General features: G+C 57.8%; 1 protein-coding gene and 1 long non-coding RNA gene across 12 annotated transcripts in view; both read right to left on the reverse strand.

Annotated features, from left to right (window-relative positions):
* Positions 1-23,691, reverse strand: part of ALG1 (ALG1 chitobiosyldiphosphodolichol beta-mannosyltransferase) — a 74,709-nt gene that overhangs the window by 2,998 nt on the left and 48,020 nt on the right. The window lies entirely within an intron of this gene.
* The window catches only part of LOC149120640 (uncharacterized), a 29,330-nt gene continuing 15,438 nt past the window's right edge, over positions 9,800-23,691 (reverse strand). For 3 of the 11 annotated variants that reach the window (XR_016225963.1, XR_016225958.1, XR_016225964.1), the window contains exons 3-7: positions 16,642-16,862; positions 12,076-12,439; positions 11,814-11,941; positions 11,531-11,619; positions 9,800-10,851 (exon numbers count right to left, since the gene is read on the reverse strand). This is a non-coding gene — a long non-coding RNA (uncharacterized LOC149120640). The other 8 variants (XR_016225967.1, XR_016225968.1, XR_016225962.1 and 5 more) reach the window with 8 other exon arrangements.

Below are 23,691 nucleotides of genomic sequence, written 5' to 3' on the forward strand. Positions count from 1 at the left end.
GCCACGGGCAGGAAGCAGAAGCCCAGGGCTGCCCCTGCTCCCCCTGGGACGCCGTAGCCCAGTCCTGCATCTGGAGATGAGGCTCAGGGGGCTGCTGCACACGTGCCTGCCGGCCCGCTCTCCCCAGGGCTCTGGAGGAGCTACAGTGCGCAGGGCCAGGGCTTGGGGCAAGGAACTGGGCTTGGTGGGCGATCCTCGGCCCCAGGGCCTGCGGCTCAGAGAGCCCCCTACTCTGCTATGAAGAATGAACACCTGGGCCACAATAGCTGTCCAATAGCAACCCACGGCTCAGCAGCCACGGCTGAGTTTCCTGGGGCAGCTTGACCCCCACGAGGAAGCAGAGGCCAGGCCCCTCATCCCCAGGGCTCCCAGAGAAGCGCCGCCTGTGCTGGCTGTCATGGAAGGACCGAGGGAAGCGACAACAAGTGAATAAAGGACTCAGAGCACATTACGTGCGCCGCTAGTTCTCCATCCCCAAACTCCTGATTCCCATGGGGGAGGGCGGGGAGTCCAGCCCCACCACTCGCCATGTGACACTGGACCGGTGAGCTACCCCTGCTGGGCACTGAGAGCCCCCTCCTGTGGGACGCTGGGGTGCACAGAAGCCGTGGGAGCTGGCCAGCGCCCTCCGACGTCTGCTTTGTCTCTGTGAGCTGGTTATGTTCAGCCGATTCCATTCACCGCTTGCTGTGAGCTTCCTTGAGCCCGCCTGGGGAAGAAGCTAAACACATGTCGACTTTGTAAATGAACTCCAGGAACGTAACGTTTACGGGGTGGACTTGAGCTGAAGGATCGTCTCCCGGCAGGGCACCCTTGCAAAGGAGGCTGTCCGACAAGGTACCGGCTCGGCTGTGGTCACGGGGAATGCACACAGCCCCTGTGCCGGGGTCCCTACACCCACAGAGGGCTCCAGAGCTGTGGCCACGGCAGGGCTGCGGGAAGTGCACCATGACACATTCAGGGAGGCGGGCAGCAGGTCACACACAGGAGATGGGAGAGAAGAGTTTGTGGTACAGACACAGAGCAGAATATGGAGCCTCGGAGAAGGGAAGCAAAGTTCCACGTGCCAGCAGCGAAAGGGCCACGAGACACACCGTTCACGAAGACGAGAAGGTGCAGAGGTGGCGTGAACTCGGCGCTTCTAAAGGCCCCCACACGCCGCACAAACACAGGCTGGGGTGCTTCCAAGAGCTCATGAAAATCCAACTCAAAACTAAGTTTAATTTATTGCAAAAAAAAATTTGGAAATCTATGCAGGCAAGGACTCTTCAAAAAGTTCCTGGAAAATGTATGTGATGACAAAACTCCGCGTGGATCTCAGACAATTTCTGCACCAAACTTCACTTCTCTGCTCACTGCACTTCCCAGGAATGTGAGAAGTGCCCTCATCGCACCGTGCATCGCCAGAACTTCTCATCTTCCCGAACCGAACCACCTCCCCCTCCCTCCCAGCCACTGTCCCGCTCTCTGCCTCTGAGTCGAGCTGATGGTGCAGAAACTGGAACGCTGGAGTGGTTAGGAGGCCTTTGGAGTCGGGCCACAGAAAATCCAGACCGAAGCCAGGTCACCCAACGAGGAAATTTATTCCCCCGTGCCAAGGACAGACCAGAGGTCCGACCGGCTCCGTCCTGGGCAGCCGGGGAATTCCACCAGGACACCAGGCTCTTACCCCGCCTCTCCTCTGCTGGCCCCAGACTGCTCTGCACCCTGGGGCCACCCCTCCCGGGGCACAGTGCTCCATGCTGTACGTACGTGCCTGTCATCACCCAGTGACGCCGTCCCCGACAGGCCCGAAACCCCCTTCAGCATAACCAGGCCACGTGAGGACACAGCACGTATCAGAGATCACAGACTGCACTCTGCAGGTCAAATCCAGCCCACAGCCCACGCCTGTACATCAAGTGTCATCGGGACACGATTCTGTGCTGCCTGCGGCTGCTTCCTGGCTACAGTGGCGCGATGGAGGACTTTCCCTGGAGACCAGAAATGTCACAGCAGCGTTTGCTGGCTCCCGGCTTAACTGCTCCAGCGTGGGAGGAAGGGACATGGGGCACCCACCTCACGCCCGCCGCAAACCTGTGGGTTACTTTCAGCCAACAGCACTCCCTCTCATTCTGACAAGAGTCCCTTAGCGCATCACCCGCGGGACAAAGCGATGCTTCCTCCATTTATTTCCGTGGAACTTCCAGGCAGTGTAACGCTAACGGGTGAAGTGAGTGTGAATGAGCCACCTGGTGCGAAAGACCGCAGCAGAGGCCAGGGCTGGCCTCGCTGACACCGGTCGCTGCTGCCCGCCGTGCCCACACCCCTGTGTCACCACACACTCACTCTGCCTCTCCTGCAGGGCCTGAAGCGCTGCCTAAACACCCACTCCGAAACCTCGGGCTCAACGCAACCACAAGATTTACTTTGCCCACAGATCTGCAGCTTAGCAGAGCTCACGGGGGCAGTTCTTCTCCGCTCCACGAGGCCTCAACTGGGGTCTCGGCAAAGTTTAGTCTCAGCGCGGTCCGTTCGCATGGGCGGTAGACGGGCACTGGCTGCTGGCAGGGACCAGCAGTGCTGTGGGCCTCTGGCCTCAGCTCCTGTCCACGTGGCCCACTCCAAGGGCTGTCTGGGCTTCCTTGTGGCGTGGCGGCTGGGTTCCACGACTGTCCCTTTTATGAAGGAAGAAACGAGAGAAGGGAGGGAGCTGTGCCACCTCTCACGACTGGCCCAGAAGTCACACAGAGCCACTCCCTCCACGCTCAGGGCCCAGACTCGAGGGCGGGGGTGGGGCTCCTGGCTGGAAGGAGCCCTGTCTGGACGGCACCGTCTGCCTCGGGAGTTTCTCTGCGTCTCTTCCCTGTCCCTGTATCTTCAACCTGGCTTTAATGCTTCATGTTCATCTGCTTTCTGCAATGCGCCGAGCTAGACTGAGGTCAGCAACGGCCCCACGTCCACACTCCTCCCACTCTTGTCTTTCTCGCCCCGTGCAGGGGGGCCTGCCCTGGCCCTTCCTTTGACAGAGGAGAAGGAACCATGCAGAGACGCACCAGCCACAAAAACAGGGGCCTCCAAAGGCCTTGTGCATGTCTGCTGTCTGTCTCACTGCCCCTTGCACCTGCCACGAGCGGAAGCCCCACCTGCCTTCAGAGGTTCGAGGAGGGAAGCTTGGCTGTCCCAGCCAGGGCCATTCTAGACCAGACCTCGAACACTAGATCCCAGCCAAGATCAGCACTTCCTGCCCAGCCCACAGCCGACTGCAGAGATAATGAGAAAAACCACTGGGCGCACCAGCAGACTCACAGGTAACAACACAAGCTCATTCTCTGAGCCCCTGGGTTTTGGGGTGGTCGTGAAATATTAGCTAATGGACGCAAAAAGCACATCACTGGATTTTGTTTTACAGCCCCACTGAGAGTCACTTTTTTTTTTTTTTTTTTGACAGGCAGAGTGGACAGTGAGAGAAAGAGACAGAGAGAAAGGTCTTCCTTTTGCCGTTGGTTCACCCCCCAATGGCTGCCGCGGCTGGCACACCACGCTGATCCAATGGCAGGAGCCAGGAGCCAGGTGCTTCTCCTGGTCTCCCATGGGGTGCAGGGCCCAAGCACTTGGGCCATCCTCCACTGCACTCCCTGGCCACAGCAGAGAGCTGGCCTGGAAGAGGGGCAACCGGGACAATATCCGGCACCCCGACCGGGACTAGAACCCGGTGTGCTGGCACCGCAAGGCGGAGGATTAGCCTAGTGAGCCGCGGCACTGGCCCAAGAGTCAGTTTTAATGAAAAAATGTAACCCATTTATATTTAGTGTGACATACCTGGTGTTGACCCTTTGCTATTACTTCAGCCTAGTTACTTGTTTTCTTTCATTTTGTGTTGTTCATTTTTCCCCAGCTAGATCCATTTTTGTTTTTTTGTTTTTTGTTTTTTGTTTTTTGTTTTTTGTTTTTTTTTGACAGGCAAAGTTATATAGTAAGAGAGAGACAGAGAGACAGAAAGGTCTTCCTTCCGTTAGTTCACCCCCCAAATGGCCACTACGGCCAGCACACCATGCGGATCCAAAGCCAGGAGCCAGGTGCTTCCTCCTGGTCTCCCATGCAGGTGCAGGGCCCAAGCTCTTGGGCCATCCTCCACTGCCTTCCTGGCCACAGCAGAGAGCTGGCCTGGAAGAGGAGCAACCGGGACAGAATCCGGCACCCCGACCGGGACTAGAACCCGGTGTGCTGGTGCCACAGGCGGAGGATTAGCCTAGTGAGCCGCAGCGCTGGCCCTAGATCCATTTTCTACCTTTAGGAATTCGTTTTCCCTTTCCACGTGTCCACCAGAGTGCTTCCCCATCTTTCTATGGAAACAAGACACCAAGTCTTCCCTCACACAGCGCCTCCTCTCCTCCTGTGCCTCCCGTCTGCAGGATGGTGGGGTCCCCAGGAGTAGTTTCGATGAGACAGACTCTGCCTGCCACCATCAGATGTGATTGTTTATTTTACAGTTCTCCCTCCCACGCTTATGTGCTGAGAACACCTCTTCTCTGAACAGAGTACAGCATCTGGAAGCCTGCGCACTTCACACAGTCACTAAGACTCTGACTTGCAACGAGCAGAAACACAAGTCAAACAGTGCCCATTAAGATGCTATTGATGTGTACCGAGGAGGCGTGAGAGGAAGGTCCATGCTCCAGGCTTGGCTGGGCCAAGAATAAAATGATGTGTGTGCCTCTGTATCTTCACCCCTCAGCTTTGCTCCACTTCATCCAGGTGGACACAAGACGGCTGTCCAGAACCCAAGCTTCGGCCCTATGCACAGCTCTCAGGGCCAGCTTCAGGAAAGCAGTGTCCAAAAGAGAAAAGACTGGTGGAAAACCTGCCCATCTCTGAACCTCAGACTGGACAACCCTGGATCATGCGACCACCCTGAACCACACACTCTCGGCAAAAATCATCCTGGAAGTAGAAAAGAGTGGCTCGGCAAAGCAAGAGACACTGACGTGTGCTCTGTGCCCAGCCGTCAACAAGCAGAATCGAAGGACCCAAGAAGTCACCAAGGATTCTAAGATGGATGCTACTGGACCCCTCAACTTCCGTGGAGATGAAGAGGGAAGACAGCGTCACACCTGGGGGACCCTCCCCTCAGCTTCCCTCTACTCAGGCTTGAAGAACTACAGCCGACCCCAGCGTGGGGCAGCTCCTTGTTTTGATGCAGGAAAGAAACGTGTGAGCTCCATGGGCCCTTGGGAGGCTGCCAGGGACACAGCCATGGGTCACAATTCACTCCTGGGTCCCAGGCGTCTCTCAGCGAGTTTGAAATCCCACCTGGTGTGTTTTTCTCAGCCTTGTCGCCAGACCTTCCGAGCCAACCTGAAGATGCTCCTGACTTAGGAGGAGGCTCGGCCATTTTTCTTTCCCAACAAATCTTTGTAGCTCAGCTCCAGCCGTATCTTGGAATGAAAGGTGCCTCTCTAATGGGAAAATACGGCATGCGTGCTCCCCAGGTAAAGGCTGCTGGTCCCCACGTACGGTGAGGCTGTTCCAAGAGTGAGAATTATGTCCCCCTGGCCACCCGACCCAAGAAGAAAATAAAACACAGATCACCAGAAACGGAGGGCAGAGCTGTGCTTGTGTTTCTCAACTCTGAGGCTGCATACGTTACTTTAGACAAAAAAAAAAAAATCTGCTTCTAATCGGCAGTCACCCCACGTCAGATTTACACGCCTGGGTTTAACAGAAGCCAAGTAAAGTTATCTGTTCTTGTTGTACCTGATTAACCTCAAAACACAAATCCTACAAATCGATAGTTAATTAAAAATGTGGCACTGCCTGTGGAGTGAAGGCACCTCCTCCCGTGTCCCGTATATTATTAAGCCAAACGCCACGCCGGCCACTCTCGTGGGCAACAGAGACTTGGCCAGACCGTGAGGTGGCCAGACATGTCTGCACAGGGACCCCACTGCGATATTCTGACTGTCCTTAGAGCCGGGGCAGCCCCCAGCGCCCCTTCTCAGAGTCGGGCCTCTCCGGCTGTTCCACCTGCACCCTGCTCCCGGGGAAGGTTTGCAAAGATGCCCCCATGGGGACTTGAAGGAAGGAACTTCCAGTTTCAAGTTTCCCCCAGGTGACGGCCTGGGAACTCACCCCTCCCACCCCTCTCTGACCTCACATTCACCCGCTGCTCCCCCCAATACAACAGAACAACACGGCAGAAGTGGTCATTTGTCATCTCCTAGTCACTGGTAGCTCTGATTTCTTGGCTCTAGCTTCACACTCATTGCTGCCTCAACAGAACCGTTTATTCCACTGACGAACATATTCACACCCTGCCACACACCAAAGAGGGGCTGGAGTGGCTACAAAACAGTACCTGTGGCCTCCATGCACGCTGACTTCTTCCAGGGGTCGGGGCTGTGCGTCCCACTCCCCCACTTCTGGTAGCAGGTGCACCCAACCTCACCCCTTGCTTTACGAGTAGGGGCCTCACATTGGACCAATCACAAGGCTGGGACCCACCTTCTAGGGATAGACAGATAACCCACAGGGCCAATCACAACTCTTTCCTGAGAGTTTTCAAACTGGAACTGGGAAAAGGAAGTCATTGTCTTCCTGGTGGCAAAGCCATGAGGGCAAACGGTCCAGAAATTTCTGCCCAGATCCCACGGTCCCATTCTGTCTATTAAGAGAACAGCTGACACACAGAGCTGAGGGGGAGAGGAAACGGGCTAGAGTGCACCACCCCAGGCTGGTTCAGACAGCCAGGGAGCTCCCCATGTCTGTTGCATGAAGTCGGAGGCAGAACCCGGAAGAGGGTGAAGGTGAACCCCAACTATCCTCTACCCCCAGCACAGCCCTCCCTGCTATAAACTCTCCCGGGAACCCACACTCTGCAGCCCCAAAGACGGAGAAGCCACGGCAGCCCAGCCAAGCCCACTGGGCCGGCAAGCAGGAGCACCAGCCAGCCCCACCAGGCCACCCGGGTCGGCGCATCGGTTTGCACATATGGCACTCGGCGAGGGTCCTTAGCCAATGGCTACCCCAGCAGGCACAGGCCTCTGGGAGTAGGAAAGCAAGCAAGGTGTCCAGAGACTCTAGGCCCAGAGCAAGGGCCAGAGAACCCCAGAGGAGGAGAATTCCAAAGAACAGTTCGGGAGGCCGGGGGGCTGCCTGTGAGCTGAGTGCCTCTGAGGCCCCGGGCCAGGCATCCACCACCTGTTTGCAGCGGGCGGGCTTGGGTGCACCTGCCCTGAGTCCCAGAAGCCAGCTGCTTTCCTGGATGTCGTCCTGGGGTGAGCCCAGACACACAGGCGCAAGCCACCTGGCCACGGCCTCCCGGCCTTTCCAAACAACACAGGCGAGCTCACACGTGTGGAGCTCTCCCTGGGTGCCAGGAGCTGTGCAAGCGTCCTAGCGCTGGATTCTCACATGAATCTGCCCGAGCATGCATTCTATTTTTGTCTCCCTGTGACAGACAAAACCAAGAGAGAAATTCTCACTTTCTCCACGTCCAGGACACAGCCAGGGTAGCAAGCGAGTTCCTTCTGACTCCGGTGCCACCACCAGGCCAGGGCACTGCTCCGCCCAGCCTCTGCCGTCCACACCCTTGGAGACCGGCCTCTGCTGTCCACACCCGCGGAGACCGGCCTCTGCCGTCCATACCTTGCTGGGGCCTTCTCCACACTTCTCAGACCCAAACAGGATCAAGGACCAGCACTGTTTGCAAACTGCGGCCGCTGGTCCCACCCTATGCCCGGACCACCCTGGCTGTGTGCACCCACTTCTGTCTCGGTCCTCTGCACACGGAACTGTGAATGCCGGGGATCATCATCCTCTCCTCAGAGCTGACCCAGCGCCTCCGTCGTTACACCTTTCAGGCCTCCCTGTTTTTCCCTGTAACCCCCATCCCAGGAGGCCCAGAACGGCTCATGGCCAAATCCACTCACGTACGGACCAAGGGTCACTTGGCCGTCTCAAGGTTGGAGCCGTGGTCTGAGTGCGGAGACGGAGGACAGACCCCTGGCCGACTTCCAGGGAAGGGAAGGAATGGAACAGAGGGGAAATGAGGGAGGCCACCTCAAGTCCCATAAATGACAACTGCCGTGCGCGCGTGTCAGGAAGCCAAGGCTGTAAAAGCCACCAGCGAATTAGGACGGCATCCAGAGCGGTGACGTCATGCGAGGACATCTGCGGAGAGCACGTCCGGCACGCGCCCCTGGGCAGCCAGGAGCCCAGCCCCCCAGGGAGCTGGCCCAGGGAGAAGGACCAAGCAGACAGGAACCCCAGAGTCCCTGCTGGTGACCAGGGATGCAGCCCCCACCCCTCGCTCCCCCAGGAGGGGCACCAGGGCGGGCATTTCTGGGCATCTGGTTCTGGCTTTGAGGAGACCTTGGCAGGGGGCAAAACCTAAAGCTCACTCCCCACTGGCCGAGCCCCTCCCCAAGGGCCCGTGAAGCCACAGGACCAGTCCTCCGGGCACTGCAGGCAGCCACACGAGAGCTGGGCTCTGCTTGTCAGGGGCTTGGCCCCCGGCTCGGCCTGTGTCAGGGGCTGTGAACCCCGGGCGGCTCTGTCCCAGCAGGCAGCTCCAGCCGGCTGCTTCCAGCCCCCACACTCCTGCCCTTTCCCCAGCCTCCCTGTGGACTCCGTGAGCTGCCTCCTTGCTGCTGCGTGCAGTGGAGAATCCTGACTGACACTTATCTCCCGTGCTCGGTGCTCACGGCCAGCGGCCCCCAGGATATGCCCGGCAGCGGCAGCGGGTGCGGGAGCAGTTCTGGAAGGAGGGGTGAAGCCGCTCAGGACCCTGCCAGCAAGAAGCGGCTGCCAGCGCCGGAGGAGAGGGCCAGCACAGTCGAGCCTGGAGGGAGGCCCAGGTGCCAGACCCAAGTCCCCTCTCCAAGATTTTTTTTTTTTTACAGGCAGAGTGGACAGTGAGAGAGAGAGACAGAGAGAAAGGTCTTCCTTTGCCGTTGGTTCACCCTCCAATGGCCGCCGCGGCCGGCGCGCTGCGGCCGGCGCACCGCGCTGATCCGATGGCAGGAGCCAGGAGCCAGGTGCTTCTCCTGGTCTCCCATGGGGTGCAGGGCCCAAGGACTTGGGCCATCCTCCACTGCACTCCCTGGCCACAGCAGAGAGCTGGCCTGGAAGAGGGGCAACCGGGACAGAATCCGGCGCCCCGACCGGGACTAGAACCCGGTGTGCCGGCGCCGCTAGGCGGAGGATTAGCCTAGTGAGCCGCGGCGCCGGCCCTCCCTCTAAGATTGATTTCATTTATTTGGAAGGCAGGGTTACAGAGAAACACAGAGAGCGAGGTCTTCCATCTGCTGGTTCACTCCCCAGATGGCCACAACGACCAGTGCTAGGCCAGGAACCATGAGCTTCCCCCGGGTCTCCCACGTGGGTGCAGGGGCCCAAGCGCTTGAGCCATCCTCCACTGCTTTTCCAGGCTGGTTAGCAGGGAGCTGGACCAGAAGTAGAGCAGCCAGGCATAGAACTGGCACCCACATGGGATGCTAGCGTGGCAGGTAGCAGCTTTACCTGCTACGTCACAGCACCAGCCCCAAATCCCCTCTTTCATACACCAGGGCCTTCACTTATGCTTTTCTCTGGGCTTCTGGTCTGCCTGAAGCCCACCCCTCATTCAGACTCCCACCTAAACGTCACCTCCTCCGCCGAGCACTAAAATCACCATGCAGCACATGCTGACCTGCTGTCTACTTGTAGCAGGTCTGTGTGCCCCGACAGATTCTAAGATACAAGAGGGAGGGACCAGCGGTCCTTCACCACTCCCTTTCTTCCCAGTAACAGTCGGGGCCTGGCATGGAACTGATAGTTCTTTTTAAAAAAAAAAGTATTATTTATTTGTAAGGCAGAGTTAGAGAGAAAGAGACAGACAGAGAGAGAGATCCTCCATCTGTTGGGTCACTCACTAAACGGCCATAATGGCAGGGACTAGTCCACGCCAAGGCCAGGAGCCTGGAACTCCATCTGGGTCTCCCATGCAGGTGGCAGGGCCCAAGCACTTGGACCATCGTCTGCTGCCTTCCCAGGCGCATTAGCAGGGAGCTGGATCAGAAGAGGAGCAGCCAGGACTCAACGGCACTCACATGGACGGCCACAGTGCAGGCGGCGGCTCAGCCCCTGGGCCACAGCGCCAAGCTCTGGGACTGATCGTTCCTGAAGGTTCAGAGGAATTTACACACCCATGCACATCCTCTTGGTGCCCTCGAGGGAAGTCTTGGCGACATCCCTAATTTACAGTAGGAGTCCGAGAAATAGGAGTTTAAGGGATTTGCTGACAGCTACCTAAAGGATGGGGGCGGGGAGAGGGGGGGAGCAGATGCCACTGTTCCCCACGACAGGAGGGGGGTCTTCACACAGCAGCTGTGTAACAAACCACCTTGAAATTCCTCATTTCTTCTGCAACACAGCTGCCCTCTGGGCCTGGCTCAGCGGGGAGGGTCCAACTGTGTGTCTCATCAGTGTCATCCCAGCAACCTCACTAAGGGGCCGAAGCCACCATCACCAAGGTGACCCCTCCCCAAGACTGGGGAGGCAACACCAGCGTCAGCGAGAGCCCAGCCAGGGCCGTGGGCTGGAGGCCGTGGTCCGTCGCCACATGGATCTCACCGCGGCGGCTTGGGCTTCCTCACGGCATGGTGGCTGGGTTCCACGTGAGGACATTCCAGGAGGAGGAGGAGGAAGCCGGTGGTCTGCTCAGATTCCAGGGGAGGGGCTCACAGCATGGGAGGCGCTGGTGCCGTGCGGCCCCCTTCCGGGCAGCCAACTGGCCAGAGCAGACAGTGCCTGGCAGGATTCTCGCAGGCTCCAAACAGAACAGAACACAGCACCCGAGGCTCTGGAGACACGTCACCACCAGACAAGAAGCTGGGAAAACGGAGGTTCCCCTGGGGCGGGGCAGGTGGGGAGTGCTCCCCTGGGGCGGGGCAAGTGGGGAGGGCTCCCCTGGGGCGGGGCAGGAGAGGAGGGCTCCCCTGGGGCGCGGCAGGTGGGGAGGGCTCCCCTGGGGCGGGGCAGGAGAGGAGGGCTCCCCTGGGGCGGGGCAGGAGAGGAGGGCTCCCCTGGGGCGGGGCAGGAGGGGAGGGCTCCCCTGGGGCAGGGCAGGAGGGGAGGGCTCCCCTGGGGCAGGGCAGGCGGGGAGGGCTCCCCTGGGGCGCGGCAGGTGGGGAGGGCTCCCCTGGGGCAGGGCAGGCAGGGAGGTTCCCCTGGGGCTGGGCAGGTGGGGAGGGCTCCCCTGGGGCGGGGCAGGTGGGGAGGTTCCCCTGGGGCGGGGCAGGCGGGGAGGGCTCCCCTGGGACGGGGCAGGTGGGGAAGACCGTCCTCCCCACACAGTAGGTACACATTTTCACCTCCTTTCCCTACAACCAAAGCTCTACTGATTAGAAACTCATCTTAAACATGCAAACACCTGCAGTGCAAACCTCATTCCTCCAACACCCCACCCCCCCGTCCCCCCAACCCCGTCCCTTCTCCCCTCCCCCCCCACACCCGCCCCCACCTCCCCCTCTGAGAGGTAACCATGGGCAGGCGGGGAAGGCCGTGGCACCTGTGCTGAGTGGAGGTCCGGGAGGAAGCAAGAAGTCGGGCTTGTTTCTGAGCCTGAACGAGGGCCCTGCTTTCCGGCTTCTGACCATGCTGCAGCAGCAATGCCCATGGCTCAGGCTGGGCTGCCCAGCGGTCACTCACTCGGTCCCCACGGCCCTCAGGCAGACCGAGCATTTGTAACCAAAGCAGCAGGAAGCAGTACACAGAGGGCCGTGGGCGGGGCGGGGCGGGGCGGGGCCAGGGTATCTTTCTCCCCAGCTGGGCACTAAGCCCTTGTCTGTCACCTGGCTTGCCTGTTGGAGACCTGGAAGCTGATGGTCCCGGAAGCCCTGTGAGATGGGCACCTCCGTCTGTGAGCGCCAGCACAGCCCCTCCGGGCAAGGCAAGCTTGCAGCTTCAGGCCGAGGCACAGCTGGCAGCGGCCATGGTGCAGAAGCAAAGGAGAGCCCCCGGGAGGCCCCAACGGGAACAGTGTGTGTCAGGGGCCAGGTGGGAGGCCAGCCGCACGCCATGGGGGCGGGGAAGGCGCGGAAAGGGCAGACCTACTTAGCTGAGGAAGAAGGCTGACAGCTGGGCAGCGGTGGGCGGCGCTGTGGGTCGACCTGATGAAGCCAGGGCCCGCTGAGGTCAGGGCCAGAGGGACATCCTCAAGGGAATGGCCAGGGGCAGGGTGGGGGAGCTGCTGGATTTATCAGCCCAGGGTTCTGCAGAGAGTTCTGGAAAACAAAGACTGAGGGCCTGGGAGGAGAGTTCACCCCGCGAACATGCTGAGACCAAGCAAAATGGTGAGACACGGCCCCTGGAGACAGGGACAGGAAAACCCCCAGGCCTGGGTTATCCAGGGCTCCCTCTGCAGATCACGCTCAAACACAGCTGCCGGGAAGCTCTCCATCCAAAGAGCCAATGCTCTCTGCAAAAAAAAAAAAAATAATAATAATAATAAATAAAACCAGAGCGGGAGCAGACAGCATCCAGCCTCGGGACTAAGATGCCCGTGCCCCACCCAGAGCTCTTCTCCTGACTCCAGCTCCTGCTGACGCAGACCCTGGGAGGCAGCGGTGACGGCTCAAGGAGCTGAGCCCCTGCCACTCGCGTGGGACACCCAGATGGAGGTCTTGCCTCCCAGGTCAGCCTGGCCTGGCCCAGGCCGGTGTTGCATTTGGGGAGAGACCCAGTAGATGGGGCATATCTTCTCTCTGTCCTCTCTCTCTCCTCTCTCTCTCCTGTCTCTGTCTCTCTGTCTCTCTCTCTCTCTCTCTCTCTCTCTCATTGAATATAATAAAAACAGGAGTTCCCCTGGTGCACAGACCCTGGAGCGGTTTTTCAGCGAGCTTCCGTCAGACAAGAGTCTGCAATGACAGAAAGCAGCGCCGTGGGAAGGGTAGCAGTCCAGCCCCATTGTCTGTCCAGCACTGGACCCCAGTCTGGCCGCAGGGATTCTCTACTGGTGAACAGGCTGGGGATACACAGGCTGTCAGTTCGCTGGGTCTTCGTCTCGCCAGGAATAGTTTTTCACAGAGCCGAAACGCTCCCCGGCGTCAAAATAAAAGTGGCATCCAGTCCCCGAGGGGGCAAGAGTAAGGTCAATCACCTTGATTGTTCTTTAACCGTGAGAAGCCGTCAGTATTACCGAACAGGCAGATCTGTTTGCGTAACCAGGTCTCCACAGGCTTCTGGGAATAAAGGTTTTCCTAAGTGGATGATCTGCACAGCGATAGCCTTCGGGGCTCTGACGAGCAAATGTTCCTTTAATTACGAGGGAGGCCAATTACCACGGCATCGTCACATTGCGTTGCGCCAGCGCTGCGGCGCCGGCACTGTGAATTCTGGGGAAGACACTCGAGGCACATTATGCCAGAGATGAAGACGTTTTAGCGAATTCAATTTAATCTACAACATTAAAGTTATTTTGTTGAATAAAACATAATGCAGTAATGAGCCCGTGTGTGAACCCTGTAGCGGAGGTAATAACCGCTGGGCAGCCGGCCCTGCTTGTTAGCGTGAGGGACAGCGTGGCCGAGGGAACCTCGCTCTGTCCAAGCCGCCTCTCAGCCTGGGTGTCCCGGCAACTGAGGGAAGGCCACATGACTAACCCGGGGCCATTCCCAGAGGTGCTGCTGCCCGCGGTTATCTCCCGAGACACCTTGCTCCCAGCCCCAGCCAGGAAGGACTTCGTCAGCAGCCCGGGTGAACCCCTGTCTTCATGCACTGGGCCCGGGAGGTGTGCAGGGCGACGTCGGCAGAGCAGCATGACAGGGGTGGGCAGAGCTTCTGCAGCCGTGGTCTCTCTTCCGCCACTGGTCAGGGGATGGACGGCTGCCCCCACCCAGGACTCAGCTATTCTTGTTTGTCAAACAGAGGAGTGGAGGGGACGTCAACATTCCCGGACGGCACCTGTCTATAAAACACTTCCTGTTCATGCACACAGGAACCCTGACTCTCGCTGAGATGATGCCATCGGCAGCAGGCTGGGCACAAGCAACATCACCTGGGGACACAGAAAGTGACACGGACAGACGACTGCCCAGGAAGAGCAGGAAACGCTGGGCACACGTTGTGCTCAGTGTGCCAGAAGTGGTCCTGCACGCCAAGGAAGACTACAGTTCGCAGCCTCCTTTGCAGGGATGTTTGGGGTCATGTGACTGCATTTCCACCAACAGGAATACAAGAGACCACATGGCTGCGGGTCCAAGATGATTTAATTAAAGGGTGGGTCCTCCGTGTATCCTTCCATCCAGATCTCTATGGCAGAAACAGCTGAGGTGCCTGGAGAACTGACCCTCGCCTACGTGGGGTCGTGGAGCCCTAGGATCTCGGGGTCATTTGTCACCGCAGCAGTGTCCGTCATTGCCCTGACTTAGGAAGGTTCAGTCCCCATTGTCGTCCAGCAGAACGACAGACACCTGACTTCAGTGACACCCTCACCTTCGTTACATATTCAAAAATAGGCGCTGGCACTGTGGCTTAGCAAGTAAAACCGCCGCCTGCAGTGCCGGTATCTCATAGGGCCCCAGTTCAAGTCCCAGCTGCTCCACTTCTGGTCCAGCTACCTGCTATGGCCTGGGAAAGCCGTAGAAGATTGGGCCCCTGCACCCGTGTGGGAGACCCAGAAGAAGCTCCTGGATCCTGGCTTCAGATTGGTGCAGCTCTGGCTGTTGCAGCCAGTTGAAGAGTGAACCAGCAGATGGAAGACCTCTCTCTCTCTCTCCCTGCCTCTCCTTCTCTCTCTATGTAACTCTTTCAAATAAATACATAAATCTTAAAAAAATAAATAAATAAAAGATAAAAACCCTCTCCTTACAAAAACAAAAAAAGATAACCTGTATCCCTTGTAAGCATACATGATACATTTGCAAAAACCCGACCACACACTGGGCCCTAAGGAAGTCTCAACAAAATCCACCAGTGAGTGACATTTATTTCCTGAGCATAAAGCAACAAAATCAGAACTCAGCAGCAACAAGAGAACTAAACAGGGGCCAGCGCTGTGGCTCAATGGGTTAATGGGTTAACGCCCTGGCCTGAAGTGTTGGCATCCCATATGGGCACTGGTTCGAGACCCGGCTGCTGCTCTACTTCCAATCCAGCTCTCTGCTATGGCCTGGGAAAGCAATAGATGGTCCAGGTCCCTGGGCCCCTGCACCTGCATGGGAGACCCAGAAGAAGCTCCTGGCTCCTGGCTTCAGATCAGCGCAGCTCCAGCCGTTGCGGTCAATTGAGGAGTGAACCAGCAGATGGAAGACTTCTCTCTCTCTCTCTCTCTCTCTCTCTCTCTCTCTCTCTCTCTGCCTCTACTCTCTCTGTGTAACTTTGAATTTCAAATAAATAAATAAATAAATATAAGAAGATTTTTAAAAATGTTCTCAATGGCCGGCGCTGCGGCTCACTAGGCTAATCCTCCGCCTTGCGGCACCGGCACACCAGGTTCTAGTCCCGGTCGGGGTGCCGGATTCTGTCCCGGTTGCCCCTCTTCCAGGCCAGCTTTCTGCTATGGCCCAGGAGAGCAGTGGAGGATGGCCCAAGTGCTTGGGCCCTGCACCCCATGGGAGACCAGGAAAAGCACCTGGCTCCTGCCTTCGGATCAGCGCGGTGCGCCAGCTGCAGCGCACCAGCCACGGCGGCCATTAGAGGGTGAGCCAACGGCAAAGGAAGACCTTTCTCTCTGTCTCTCTCTCTCTCTCACTGTCCACTCTGCCTGTCCAAAAAAAAAAAAAAAAAAATGTTCTCAGGGCACTTAAAAAAAAAAAAAAAAAAGAGGACTAAACAGCAGGAGCCTGTGTTGGAGTAACCATGCCTGGGAGGAGAGATCGCGGTGGAACTCCCTAAATGTTTACAAGCGAATGACAACAACACTGAACCTTTCAGGGTCAAGGTCAGCTCGTCAGCTCCTGCTCTCCTCCTGCCCTTCTAGAAGTTGGAGGGGGCATATTCCACCCCTGCATTTACTGTGACGAGCTGGGGGCAACACAGCCGAGCGGGCGGCAGGGAGTGGGGTGCCAGCACACGCCCGCGACCGTACACAGCGGCACCAGCAGGGACCCAGCTCCATCTCGGCACTGTCCCAGGGTGGCGTTCACCAGCGTGGGCAGCAGGTTGCAAGTACCAGCAAGAAAAGAATGCGAGAGGAACGTCAGACAAGGTTCACACGGCCAAGAGAAGTCGGGGAGAGCAGAGAGAATGCCTCGCTTTAGCTGCAGGGATCTGTGTCCCCCTGCTCCGAGCACCCCAGGCCCCTTTCCAGACCCTAAGGGGTGCATCCTCCTCCTCTTGCGGCCACAGCTCAGCCGACGGCGCCCCAGCCTGACACTCTGATCCCATGCAAAGGGCTTCGAGAGGGAGGTGACTTTCACTGCAGCAGTGGCGAGCGGGTTAATGGCTGGAGTTTTGTCAAGTCCTTCCAAGTGCTTCTTATACACCGGCTGGTTTAGGCCTCACATAACAGTGAGGTAAATGAGACGATATCCATTCTACAGACAAGGAAACTGAGGCAGAGAGACGCAGCCCAAGAGCTGGAGCCTGGTGGCGTCCAGATCTGACCCCAGGCAGTGGGACTCCAAGTTCCAGGCTCCCTGAGTCTGACCCCTGTCTGTGCCATGCCTGGTCCTCCAGTACCTTGTTTCTGGTGCTCCCCGCAGCCATCCAGTGCAGATCCTGTTGCATCAAAGACCCCCATGTCCCTTGCCACTGCGTCCCCGTATCACAAGGCTCCCGGCGGCACTGGACACACCTGAGAAGCCGTCTTGAACACGTGCCCTGGAAGCTGTGGCAGTCTCAGAGCTCCCCAGCTGCTGTGCGTCAGTCCCTCCATCAGGGTGAGCAGTGAAACACGGGTGCTGAAAAGGGTGGGGCGGCCGTTAGCAGTTAAGGTGCCTGCATCCCCGAGAGTTCTTAGGTTCAGTTCCCAGCTCTGGCTCCTGACTCCAGCTTCCTGCTAATGTGCACCCTAAAAGGCACTGGCAATGGCGTAAGTAACTGGGTCCCCACCACCCACACGGGGGACCTGGATTGAGTTCCCAGCTCCCAGCTTCAGCCCTGGCCATTGCAGGCATTTGGGAAGTTGATCGGTGGATGAGAGCGCTCTTGCTCGCTCACTCTCTCTCGCTCTCTCAACACCACAGTCCCCCTGCAGCTGCTGAGTCAGCCCGTCCCGACCACCCAACTTTTGGAACGTTCATCTCTGCAAATCTGCAGTGGACTCGGGACCTGAGATTGTCCTCTGGATGAACAGGGACCAGCTCCGAGTTCCCACTGGCAGGTGCAGGTGCAGGTGCAGGTGCGGGGAGGGTCACTGTGCAAGCCGCACAGGTGGGAAGGGGGCCTGGATCAGCCCTGCCACAGGACGCTCACTAACAGCTGTCCCCGTGTTCTCTCGCTTGGGCCACGGGACGTCTGCGAATGCTCCTCCACAGCCGAGGCAGCCAGAGGGGGGCAGAGGGGGACAGTGATGTGACAAGACGGCCGTGTCGTGGCTGCAGCTAGGTGAGGGCTATGCAGCGTGCATTGAACTGTTCTCTCTACTTTTTACCTAAGTGGAGTGCTCTATAATAAAAATGTCGCAAGCACCCTTAGAATAATTTGGCGATCTCTAATAAAACACCAAATAGTGGTATGTGTCTATACAACATTGACTCAGCAATTCTACCCTGGAAAATCAGCCGCCCAAGACACCCAGCCCAAGTACCTAAGGAAGCAGGGCTCGGTGTGGTACCCATTGAAAGGACAAAGGCTGGGAAAATGTTCAACAGGAGGGGATCGGGGAAGTAAAAGTACCGCTCACCCAGACGGTGGAGCACCGGAAAGCCACGCTCCACATGTTGGAATCATCTCTAAGGCGAACGGCGGAGAACAGATCATGGCCCCCAAAGACGGCCACGTCCGAATGCCCGGGACGTGGCCACGTCAGCTTACATGGCAGCCTGGGCTTGGCAGTGTGGTCAACTTAAGGAGGGCGAGACGAGAGGACCATCTTGGCCCGCCCTGGTAACCTGAGGGGGTCACGGGGGTCTTGAAGTAGGGAGGGGAGGGGCAGAAGCAGAGAGCCGTTGGAAGAGCATTATCTGTGGACTCAAACCCCGAGGAAGGGGCCGAGAGCCAGGGCGGGCAGGCAGCCTCCAGCCAGGCCCTTGCAGGCTTGGGGCCTCCAGAACTGGGATATCAACTGCAGGGTCATTTTCAGACTAGAAACCGATGCCTTAAGCCACTGCAGTTACACAGTTTGTTACAGCAAAACTAAGCCAGCAATGCATAATTCACATGGAACAGGCAAGTGCAACACTGCATTTACAGCAAGGTATCAGCCACAGGAGATGGACCGGCACAGACACAGACGCACAAATACACATGAGTTTAAAAAAAATTGCAACCAAATAAACTTATCTTTTAACTCCAGTTTCCATGATTTTTGTGGTGGGGAAGAGGGAGACAGACTGACTGAGCTCCCATCTGCTAATCATTTTCCAAATACAAGCAACAGAAGCCAGAAACTCAATCCAGGGGGCTGTGGCTTAGTGGGTAAAGCCGTCCGCAGTGCCAGCATCCCATATGGACACCAGTCCAGGTTCCAATCCAGCTCTCTGCTGTGGCCTGGGAGAGCAGTAGAAGATGCTGCACCCACAAGGGAGACCTGGAGGAGGCTCCTGGCTCCTGGCTTTGGATCGGCACAGCTCCAGCTGTTGCAGCCAACTGGGGAGTGAACCAGCGGAGGGAAGACCTCTCTCTCTGCCTCTGCCTCTCTTTCTCTCTCTGTGTAACTCTGACTTTCAAGTAAAATAAAATAAACCTTTAAAAAAAATTTTAAAAAAGAAACTCAGTCCAGGTCTCCCTCATGGGTGACAGGACCCAAGTGCAGAATTGGGAGCTGGAGCCAGGATTCAAACTCAGGCATTCCAGTGAGGGAGGCTGGCCCCTCCATCATTTTTTTTTTTTTTTTTTTTTTTTTTTTGACAGGCAGAGTGGATAGTGAGAGAGAGAGACAGAGAGAGAAAGGTCTTCCTTTGCCGTTGGTTCACCCTCCAATGGCTGCTGCAGCCGGCACACCGCGCTGATCTGATGGCAGGAGCCAGGTTCTTATCCTGGTCTCCCATGCGGGTGCAGGGACCAAGTACTTGGGCCATCCTCCACTGCACTCCCTGGCCACAGCAGAGAGCTGGCCTGGAAGAGGGGCAACCGGGACAGAATCCGGCGCCCCAACCGGGACTAGAACCTGGTGTGCCGGCGCCGCAAGGCGGAGGATTAGCCTAGTGAGCCGCGGCGCCGGCCCCCCTCCATCATTTTAACACAGGCCAAATGCCTGCCCCCCGCCCCAACTCTTCACTGGGCCCTCATAGGAACCCACTCTGGGCAAGGAAGGTGGCCAGGAGAGTGGGGAATGGGGACAGGGGAGGCATCTTTGCCGTGTGCCCCGCCTCATGTCCTCTGAAGCATTCTACCAAAGTCAGCCGTCCATCAGTCCTCCCCACTCACTCCCTCTATTTAAAATGTATGTGGCTGGCTTACATCTGCTCCAGAGCACCCGGTCCCAGTCCCAGCCCTTCTGCTTCCAATCCACCTTCCTACTAACGCACACCGGGCAGGCAGCCAGTGATGGCTCAGGTATGTGAGTCCCGGCCCCCATGTGGGAGACCACCATGGAGTTCAGGGCTCCTGGCTTCAGTCTGGCCCAGCCAGCAGTGGCAACTGGGGGCACTTGGGGAGTGAACCAGCAGAGGGCAGAGCTCTGTCTCTCTCGCTCTCTGCCCTCCAGATCAAATGCAAAAAAAAATAAATAAGAAGAAATGTATCAACTCCAGGAAGCAAAATGGAAACCGAGTCATCACTACCTAGACAGCTGCCCCGTGCTCAGCCTCCTCGTAGCGAAGAGAAACACAGGGGGCAGGAAGACCTTGCCCGATGGCGCGGGCCTCCCGGCAGCCCCCAGCCAAAGACAAACTCAGAGCGGAAATTGCCCCAAATAATACCTAAGCTCACCCTGCTCACCTCCTGCAGGCTCCCTCCGGCTCTGCCCGCTGCCCCAACGCACCCCAGACGGCAGAGGGAGCAGCCCAGGACGCATACTTGTCCTGGAGCCTGGTCTGTCCTTGCGCACTCCTCGGTACAGCTGCATCCCCCAAAACCCCTTGCTCTGCCTAAAAACCTCCTCCATTACCCGCCTTTAGCTTCAGCTGAGGAAGCAGAGAATTCTAATAGCCACAGGCAAAAATGCTTGCAGCCCTAAAGTGATTAGCTTTATGGGAGCCATTATGTAAATTTATGGCCATTTTGAAGCTAGGCAGCCTTAGGGAGACCTAGCAGAGAAAGGGGGAGGGAGCAGAATTTCAAAGTTTTTGATGACCCAAGTTCACTTAAATTCAATTTGCTTACTGAAGCTCTCTGCAATTACTCTGTGGCCTGGGCACCCTCAGCTGTAGGTTTTGCTTACATCCTGCTCCAAACCAGGTTCCCTGAGATTCAAGATGGTGACAGTGAGGAACAAAGGTCGGTTCTCAGCGCCAGGGTGGTTTGCAGGCCTCACCTGGATACCTGGCCCAGGCGTCAGCCCGCACTCACCCCTCACAACGGACAACACAGAGAGGCAGCTGCAGACTTGCCCAAGCCCAGAGACCCAGAGACGGTGAGCCAGGAAGACACTGCTGACCCACCTCAACCAACGCTGCAAGGATTCACTCAGCTACTCCTCCTGGCCACCCGGTGAGACGGGCACTCAGAGAAACCACCATGAACTTCATACCTTGAGGGAAGACAGTTCAGTTTAGCTGAACGAGCAAGACACCAATCAGGGTCTTGGCTCCCAATCCCAGCTTCCTGCTAATGCAGACCCTAGGCGGCAGTGGTGATGGCTCAAGAAACAGTTCCTGCCACCTACCCAGGAGAACTGGACTGAGTTCCAGGCTCCTGACTTCAGCATGGCTCAACCCCAGCTGACCATGGCATCTGGGGAGAGAAACAGTGGAGGAGAACTCTCTCCCTCTCTCCCTCTCTCCCAGTTGTTAAAGGTGGACCATTCAGGGGCCGGCGCTGTGGTGTAGCGGGTAAGGCAACCCCATCGGCTCCACTTCTAATCCAGCTCCCTGCTAATGCACCTGGGAAAGCAGTGGAGGATGGGCCAAGTCCCTGGGCCCCTGCACCCACGTGGGAGACCTAGAAGAGGCTCCTGGGTTTGGATTGGGCCAGCTCCAGGTGTTGTGGCCATTTAGGGAGTGAACCAGCAAATGGAAGTCCTGTCTCTCTGCCTCTGCCTGTTTGTACTGCTGCCTTCACCTGTACCAGCACCCGCCTCCTGGGTCGCGAGGCCACGCCTGTGAACGCACAGGGCAGGGACGGCCACACACGTGCTCAGATCTCAGGGGCCACATCAGGAGGAACCCCAGCTCCAAGGTTCACCTGGAAGCAGGGGAGATCAGACTGAACCTCATGGGGGAGTATAAGTGCCCCTTGAGGAGTCTGGGACACCCCCCCCCGCCCAGTGTGCAGCGGCTCCACCCACGCCATTCCTTTCTCAGGAAACTCGCGCAGCTGCCCAGTGCCCAAAGGTGGACACGCAGGCTTGAAGGCACAGCTGGCTCCCACCTGCTTCCCCGGGGATCACAAAGCCTCAGAGGCTGCCCACGGCACCTGCAGAGGGTCCTTTGACCACAGAACGGGGCTCTCTCCTCACTGCTCTTGAGACCTTGGCTCTCCCAAGCCCGAGGACCTCCATCTGCAAAGCAGGGGTGGTGTGTGCCCGTTGCACAGTTGCCATGGTTATTAAATGGGGCATGACTGACAGCACCTGCCACAGCTCTTGGAGAGCACTGGACCAGAGGCAAGCAAGCGCCTGTGGGTGCTGGGGGTGCCATGCACTCCATGTCTTCATCCCCCCCCCCAAATGCCTACACTGAAGTCCCCAATGGGATGGCACTCGAAGGCGGGCTTTGGGGAGTAATCAGTCACCAGAATAGAACCCTGGCGTGGGATCAGCGTCCCAGTGACAGGGACCCCAGAGAACTCGCTCCTCCTCCTCCCATCACGTGAGGACTCAATGAGAAGGCGGCAGTGGGCAGCCTGAAGGGGGCCCCAGGGCCTGCCCTGCTGAGACCCCGATCTGGGCTTCCAGCCTCCAGAACTGGGAGAACCGCATCTGATAAGCCACCCTCTCTAGAGTACTTTGAGACCAAGACGGGCAAGGGTCAGGTGGCAAACATCTCAGGCTTGGCAGGCCACAGAGCCTGTGACCATCACCCAACACCACTGCTGCCATGGGAACTCAACCAGAGACAGAATGTAAACGAATGGGAGGGGCTGTGTTCCCATAAAACTTTATTGACAAACACAAGTGGGTGGGCCAGACAGAGCTGTGGGCTGCACTCGTCTCTCACTGCCACACAGTATCCTGTCTGAGCTGTACCGGCTCCCTGTGGCTCCCACACACAGCCCTGCACCCCCGCACGCCCAGCCTCCACGTGAGCTGATCTCAGCCCAGAGACGTCCTCCTGTGTGGGGCCCCTCCTGGCCTCCGTGCTCTGTCAGCCTCCTGGTGACTGTTACAATCCCATCTTCCAAACTGCACAGGGAACCTCAGCCGCCCACACAGCGTATCTCCAGGGCTCAGCCCTGCTCACAGCACACCCCGGAGAGGGTCAGTGAACACCGTGGACAAGATCCACGGGAGTCTGGCCCCCGCCACCTGCACGCGTGTTCCCAGCACTCAAGGGCTCCTGCTGGATGATTCAAGAACAGGAGCAAGCAAGCTTGGCGACAGAGGTCAGAGCAGACGGATGCCCAGAGCAGGGCAGGGGGTCTAACTGACCAGCGAGTCTCCCCTCTCCCTAACGACACCACCCGCTCCTCAAAGTGGAACAACCTACTTCCCTCTCCTGTGTGGCTGCAAACTCACCCACCCTCCCCAAAATTTGGCCGGGCCCTGCCCTTCGCGGGGGCTGGGGACAGACCGATGGGGAAGCAGCCTCTGAACGAGCAGGAGCCGCCAGCTGTACCACCACCACCCCCCCCGCCCTGTGCCAGGCTTGGCAGCCAAGAAGGAATTTTGGAAGGCTGATTACACATTCTTTTTATTGGGGCCATGCTTGTCGTGGCAGCTGTCCCCAGCTGGAGCTGCAGCAGCTGACCTAAAGCTACATGAATGGTGAAGCAGCCCCCCCCCCCATTGCAGTCTGCCTCAGGCATGCAACTCCGGCACCACAACGGTGCCTGCTCCACCCCTGTTCCACCCAGCCGACACCCACCTACAGGGGACAGGACAGATTGTTTTTGTTTTTGTTTTTGTTTTAAGATTTATTTGAAAGAGTTACAGAGAGAGGTAGAGACAGACAGAAAGGTCTTCCATCTATGGTTCACTCCCCAGATGGCCGCAACAGCCGGAGCTGCGCCAATCCAAAGCCAGGAGCCAGGAGCTTCTTCTGGGTCTCCCACGCAGGGGCCCAAGGACTTGGGCCATCTTCTACTGCTCTCCCAGGCCACAGCAGAGAGCTGGATCGGAAGAGGAACAGCCCGGACTAGAACTGGCATCCATATGGGATGCCGGTGCTTCAGGCCAGGGCTTTAACGCACTGCGCCACAGCGCCGCCCCAGGACAGACTGTTCTACACGGATCCGTGGGAAAGGAGTGGAGCACCTGAGATCCTTACAGATGCAGGAAAGGTGATGGTTGGGATTTTCTGCAAACTA

Source organism: Oryctolagus cuniculus, chromosome 19 (genome assembly GCF_051225735.1).
Source record: "Oryctolagus cuniculus isolate XC-2025 breed Fujian yellow rabbit chromosome 19, ASM5122573v1, whole genome shotgun sequence".
Lineage (NCBI taxonomy): Eukaryota > Metazoa > Chordata > Mammalia > Lagomorpha > Leporidae > Oryctolagus > Oryctolagus cuniculus.